At 33.3% G+C, this 6000-nt stretch overlaps 1 long non-coding RNA gene across 1 annotated transcript; it reads left to right on the forward strand.

Moving 5' to 3' along the window:
• The first annotated feature begins 3701 nt into the window (after positions 1–3701).
• Positions 3702–4702, forward strand: LOC112525538. The gene is made up of 2 exons (XR_003070429.1): positions 3702–3758; positions 3849–4702. It is a non-coding gene; the product is annotated as an uncharacterized LOC112525538 (long non-coding RNA).
• Positions 4703–6000: the final 1298 nt, after the last annotated feature.

Consider the following 6000-nt stretch of genomic DNA (forward strand, 5'->3'; position numbering starts at 1 on the left):
TTTGTTTGTTAGGGGCTGTGTGGTTGATTTTTCATTAAGTCATGTATGGATAAAACTATATGTGCGGATTAATTCGTGTGTATGTATGAATTGAGAATGTTTTTGTTTGGAAGAGTTTTTATTGGAACGGACAAGTTTAGAAGAAAAAAAAACTTGGGTTTTTGGATGAAACTCCTCCCTAGAAGTTTAAAGTACTTGGAGGTTCCATGTTCAAATTAAAGGAGGAATAAAAAAGTCACGGAGGTTCAAATACGGTGACTCCAGGCTATCTGCAAAACAGATGGTAGCCTTGTGATTAGTCGGCTCGCATAGCGAGTTGGATATCCAGGTTAATAATAATAAAAAAAAAACAGGCCCTTTGTTTCATATATGAAATGTATTTGCATGCTTTTTTTTCTAGTTGTAAAACAATTTTGAATGTTTTATATATGAAACAACATTCTATATTTTACATGTATTGTTTCATGTGTGAAACAATACATAAAAACTAATCAATACGGTTTATAACATTTTGGCCTGGTCTCGGTTAATATATAACCACTTTGAGATCGGGAATGAAATTTAAAACACTTACTTTTATCAAATATGTTATAGTTTTGACTTTTGAGTAGAGTTTTTATTGGAATTTATACTTAGATAATTAATTATTGTAACGTTTGATTTCATATATATTTAAAAAAAATATTTAATATTAGTAAATAATATAATAAACGTTTGATTTGTCATGTATTTAAAAAATATTTAACTAAAATATGGATTCCATAATGACCAAAATCAAATACTATTTAACAAAGTTGTTGGGAAAATTAAGAAAAAGCCCATGCAATATCTATACTATATTATAAAGCATTTGACAAGAACTCTTAAAAATTATTTTTTATATATAAAGTATTGTTTATTGATGCATTTTACTTAAAATTCAAGATTACAAGTAAATTGTACATAAGTAGAATTTATTAAAACTTTATGTTTGAATTCGTGTAACTAACTGCAAATAAATATAATCAAAGAGAGAATAAACATCTTATTTTGAATATAAAAAATCTCAAATATAATTAGGATAATTATTGAGTTCTAACAAAATCATCATCTTTATACAAAATTTTATTGTTAAGGCAAAAATAAATTACTTCACTAAATCATAAAAACATTATCTTTCTCAAAACCACATGTGTTTAGGTCTTTTTATCGACCTATGTAAAACTGTAACAAAAGTTATTTAGGTTCAAACCATTAATTGTTTGGTTTTATTCAAATCTTTAATGGTTAAAGTTTAGTTTCAGATTGTTAATCGTTTTAGATTTAACCCATTTTTTGTTCTTAACATATATTTTCTGTTATCTCATTTATGCAATGTAATCAAAAGTTCTTGATGTAGCAGGACCTCCAAAAAGATTGGAACGTCCTTGCTTTTACCCAGTTAATGTTTATCAGCTAAGATCATTGCCTAATATGCCATTCTAATAAACAAACTTCTTATCCATTAAGATAGGTGAGAATGATGATTCTGACCGGTAAAAGTTTGATAAACGAACATTCAAAAATCAAGCAAAAGACGTCGGAGAATTATTAAAGAATGACCAAAATACCCTTAACAAATATACAATACTTACGAAATAAACTTAAAAGAACATCAAATGTGTAAATTCCACGTAAAGGAGGCACAAATATAGTATGTAATATATCAAAAATATAGTATATAACATATCTTCGTCACAATTATTTTTTCAATTTAAAGAATATTTTCAAGGCTTTTAAAAAGTAAAGAATATCATTTCCTTTAGAACTTGGCTTTAATTGGTGTTCGAGCCAACGATATGAAAAAGAGTGAACCGTAAGGGTGGTGATTAATTGGTTTGAACTTGACTTTAAAGATCAAAAGTACTAGGAGGTCTCAGGTTCAAATTCAAGGAAGGATTAAAAATCCTCTTGTGGGCCACGAAGGTTCAAATGCGGTGGCTCCGAGCTATCTGCAAAGCAGGTGGTCGTTCTGAGATTAATCGGCTTGCATAACGGGTTGGATATCTAAATTAATAAAAAAAAAATGAATTACACATTTGGTCCATATGGTTCGTTTAATATTATGAATTGGTTCCTTCAAACATGTTAATTACAATGATGGTCACTATGGTTTACAATTTATTATAGGATCGGTCCCTTATGTGCACGTTGTTTGTTTTTCCTCTGTCGGGCACCTCACGTGTTGGTCAATTATACTTGATCTAACTTTTCAGTTATTTTTTTTTTTTCATATGAATGAGAAAAATCAAAACCCAATAACCTCTGCGATCTAATCCAAACATTCAAATCTTCCGCTCTCTAATTAAGGGAATGAGATGTGGCATGTGCTCGTTGATGGCAGGACAAACGAGAGAAGTTTCAAGTAATGTAAACAATGGATGAGGGTTGTCAGATAAGTGGGTGTGGGTTGTCGGAGAGGCGAGGGTGGGAGAGGTGTATTTTTTATATATAAGGAGGTGCCTGACAAAGGAAAATTTTGAATGTTTTCCGCCATTTATTTCATCGACGGATACTTGATTTCACAATGAAGCTTTTTGAATCCACGATTTCACTACTTGAGTTGTCGATCACGATCTTGGTCGTGATCTCCAGATCGAAGCGGTAGCGATTTGGAAAATTTGACCTTGAAATTTTTCTAGTGGATGGTTTCCTTTCAACAAAAATCTGGTCTATTTCCTATTCTATCGTCCATATTTTGTTCAAAATTTCATGCATGTCCTTCTAAAGCTAATTTAATAACGAAAATGCCCCAATTTTCTTCCCAGACGTTCATCGTTTGGATGTGTGATTTAGATGGGGTTGTATTGGTTGTAACTTTTAGTCCCATCCCCCTTATATTAATAGAAACTAGAAGAGTACTCGCACAATACAACGAGATACATCTTGATTTTAATGTTTCGTTTTATATTTTGGGTTTATCAATGTTATAATGCGATTTTATGTGGTTTTGAGAAAAAAAAATGTTTTTATTTTTGAATGAAATATAAATTTGAAGATATTATAAAATTTTGATAAAAATAAGCGATATTAATATCAAATTAACTATTTAAATTTTATTTGTTTGTGTAATTTCTTTAATTCAATTTTTTATTATGATTTAATTGAATTTTAAAAACGAACTAATTTATTTTTGGTTTAATAAAATAATTTATTTAAGATAATAATTAGGTATTCTGTTAGAATTCAATAATTATCCTAGTTATATTTTAGATATTTTATAATTAAAATGATATATTTATCCTCTAAGATTATGTTTATCAGCAGTTATTTACACGAATTCAAACATAAAACTTTAATAAGTTGTACTTATGTATAATTACTTGTAATATTGAATTTTAAGTGATATGTATCAATAAACAGTACTACATGCATAAAAAATGATTTTTAAGAGTTTTTGTCAAATATTTTATAATATAGTATAGATTACACAATTAGGTTAAAAGACCAAAATGTCATTTTACTTAACGAACATTTTTCTAATAAAGTTAGTATGAGGACCATTTTCAAAGCAAAATGCATATCACAAATAGTATAGATTACGCAATTATCGTTTCGCTTTTTGCGTTTGAGGGACCACTTTGATAGTTTTTAACATACACAGGCACCAAAGTTGTAGTGTACTAAAAAAGTGATGATAATATTCCATGCTTTTTAAAAAAAGGGGGAAAAGTGAAACATAGTATCCAACAAAAGATTGAAACGTGGCAGGTGAAGACTCGATATCTTCTCCGAAACTGGTACGTCGCTCCCCTATATTAAGATCTTCCCAGAGGACATTATGCAACCATCCGATGAAAACCCTAATCAACCCTTTCATATCGTCTTAGTTTTCAGTAGCGCAGCGATCCTTTTCCTTTTTCATGATTCACACAAACATGATAAGGGGAAGGATTTTATCAATGACGGAGATACAATTAGTAGATGTTTCAGATCAACATCAAACCAGGTGTCGACTTCCCATTGATCTTAAATTCTTAATTTTCTCTACTTGAAGAGTATTATATGTGATTTATGTGAGTCCTTTAAGAGATCGGAGACTGCAATATGTGCTTGATTTTAGAATATCATCACTGATAATTTTTATTTTCAGTTTTGAATTTTTTGACGTAGCAAAATAGATGAAGGCTGTTACCTGATGGATCCTTGATCTGTTGGTTTTTTTAGAAATTTTGGAATCATAGGAGCTTAAATCTTTTCGTTATTAATCTGTTAAATGATCTCTGACTCTGTGTTTAAAAAGTATCCAAATCTCGTCCGGATGGATGCTTCCTCCTCTTGTTGATGGGGACGAATCTGATTCTTCACCAATTTGTAATCGGAAGCGTAAAGGAAACGACTCGACACCTTTTACCTTTGATATAATATTCTCGAATTTTTCTGAACTTGATTTCTATGCTTCATATCTGAAATCTGATCTGGTGTTAACGGCGCTGATGAATTTGTGTTTTCATAGAATCGCCAACTTAGGTATATTGTAATTTATGAGCAAAATCTGTTCGTCTTAGATCTGTTACATGATCTATTTTGTGAAGAAATAAAAGCTTCCATGTCTTGTTGGTGAGGATGAATTCGTTCCTCTCCAATTCGTAAACGGAAGCAAAAGATAAACGTAAACTGCTCTTGATTCACTTCTGCTTTGCAATCTCTATGCAACTGCAGTTCAGGCTGATTCTCGACATTCTTTAGCTACTAATTAAAATTTCGATTCCTTGTAGAGTGATGAAGATTTGTTGCAAATGACGAGAATTTTCACATAAATTGGATAATGAGAAGCTCACTACGAGAACGTAGTGAGCGATGTTTGTTTCCTCATGCTTCCATGACTCTGATGCACTTCTCACCTCTTTTTCCTTGTAGAAACATGAATCCTATATGATGATTTTTCTCTGATGAGATTAATTTCTTTGATAAATAGGAAATAGTTTAATTATGATTTTACTTATAATAATTACCTCGGTGTTTTTTTAGGGAAATTTATAAAAATAACAGGTTTACACAACCTTTTTGCCACAAAATAACCACATTTTAGAGGTTTTAACAGAATGACCACACAGATCTTCCCCGGGGCGATCCGTACACGATGGGGGCGATCCTAGGGATGGTGATTTGGCCCGACCCAGTGGGGAACCCGGTTCACCCGACCCGGACGGGGACGGGGATTCCCCGCTAAAACGGGTACCGGGGCCGCGGCCGGGGATCCCCGGGAGAGGCAAACCGGGGTTGGGTCCGGGGCCGGGTATTGTATCCCCCGACCCGCCCCGTACCCGGTATATGTATATGGACTATTTCATATTTGGGCTTTGGGCTTTGGCTTCGGCTTTGGGCTTTTGGTTATACACGCAGTCACAAACACTAACACGAGTAGGATTCACTCTCATTCTCATTAACACAATCAACAGTCCGCCACCGGCACCGCTGTCCGCCCTTCTACAACCCTCGTCGGCTCGCAAGTCACAACCCTCGTCGAGTCGTCGGCTCACCGTACACACCACAAAAGACTATTGTTGCCGTCGACTAGCGTCACAAGACTCACAACCCTCGTCGACTCGTCTTCGTCACGACCCACGACTCAATCGAGGAGTAATCGACCAACACTCAAAGTCCTCGTCAGTCGCAACCTCCGCCCTAGTCGTCTTTTTCATCAATTTGCAGCAGTGAGCAGAGCCACCAGTCAGTCTTTTTCTTCAAACAGTAACACCCCTTAAAGAGTAATGAATTTATACTCGTGTAACTTTCTTTCCTAAATTTGGTTTTTCTAATTTTAGAATTGATGTGGGTTCTTTGAGTTCATAAGAATTTGGTTTTACAATAAAGTTCATAAGAATTTGGTTTTGCAATAAAGTTCATATGAATGCAGCAAGCATCTGTGTCAATTTTAAATTGGAAACACTAGAGGTTTGAAATGGAGGGATTATAATGGAGTTATGTATGTATAACCGCATCTCTATAACAGCATTTGTATAATTGAGTTCATCTTGA

The sequence above is a fragment of the Cynara cardunculus genome, assembly GCF_001531365.2.
Source record: "Cynara cardunculus var. scolymus isolate 2C chromosome LG 13, CcrdV1, whole genome shotgun sequence".
Taxonomy (NCBI): Eukaryota; Viridiplantae; Streptophyta; class Magnoliopsida; order Asterales; family Asteraceae; genus Cynara; species Cynara cardunculus.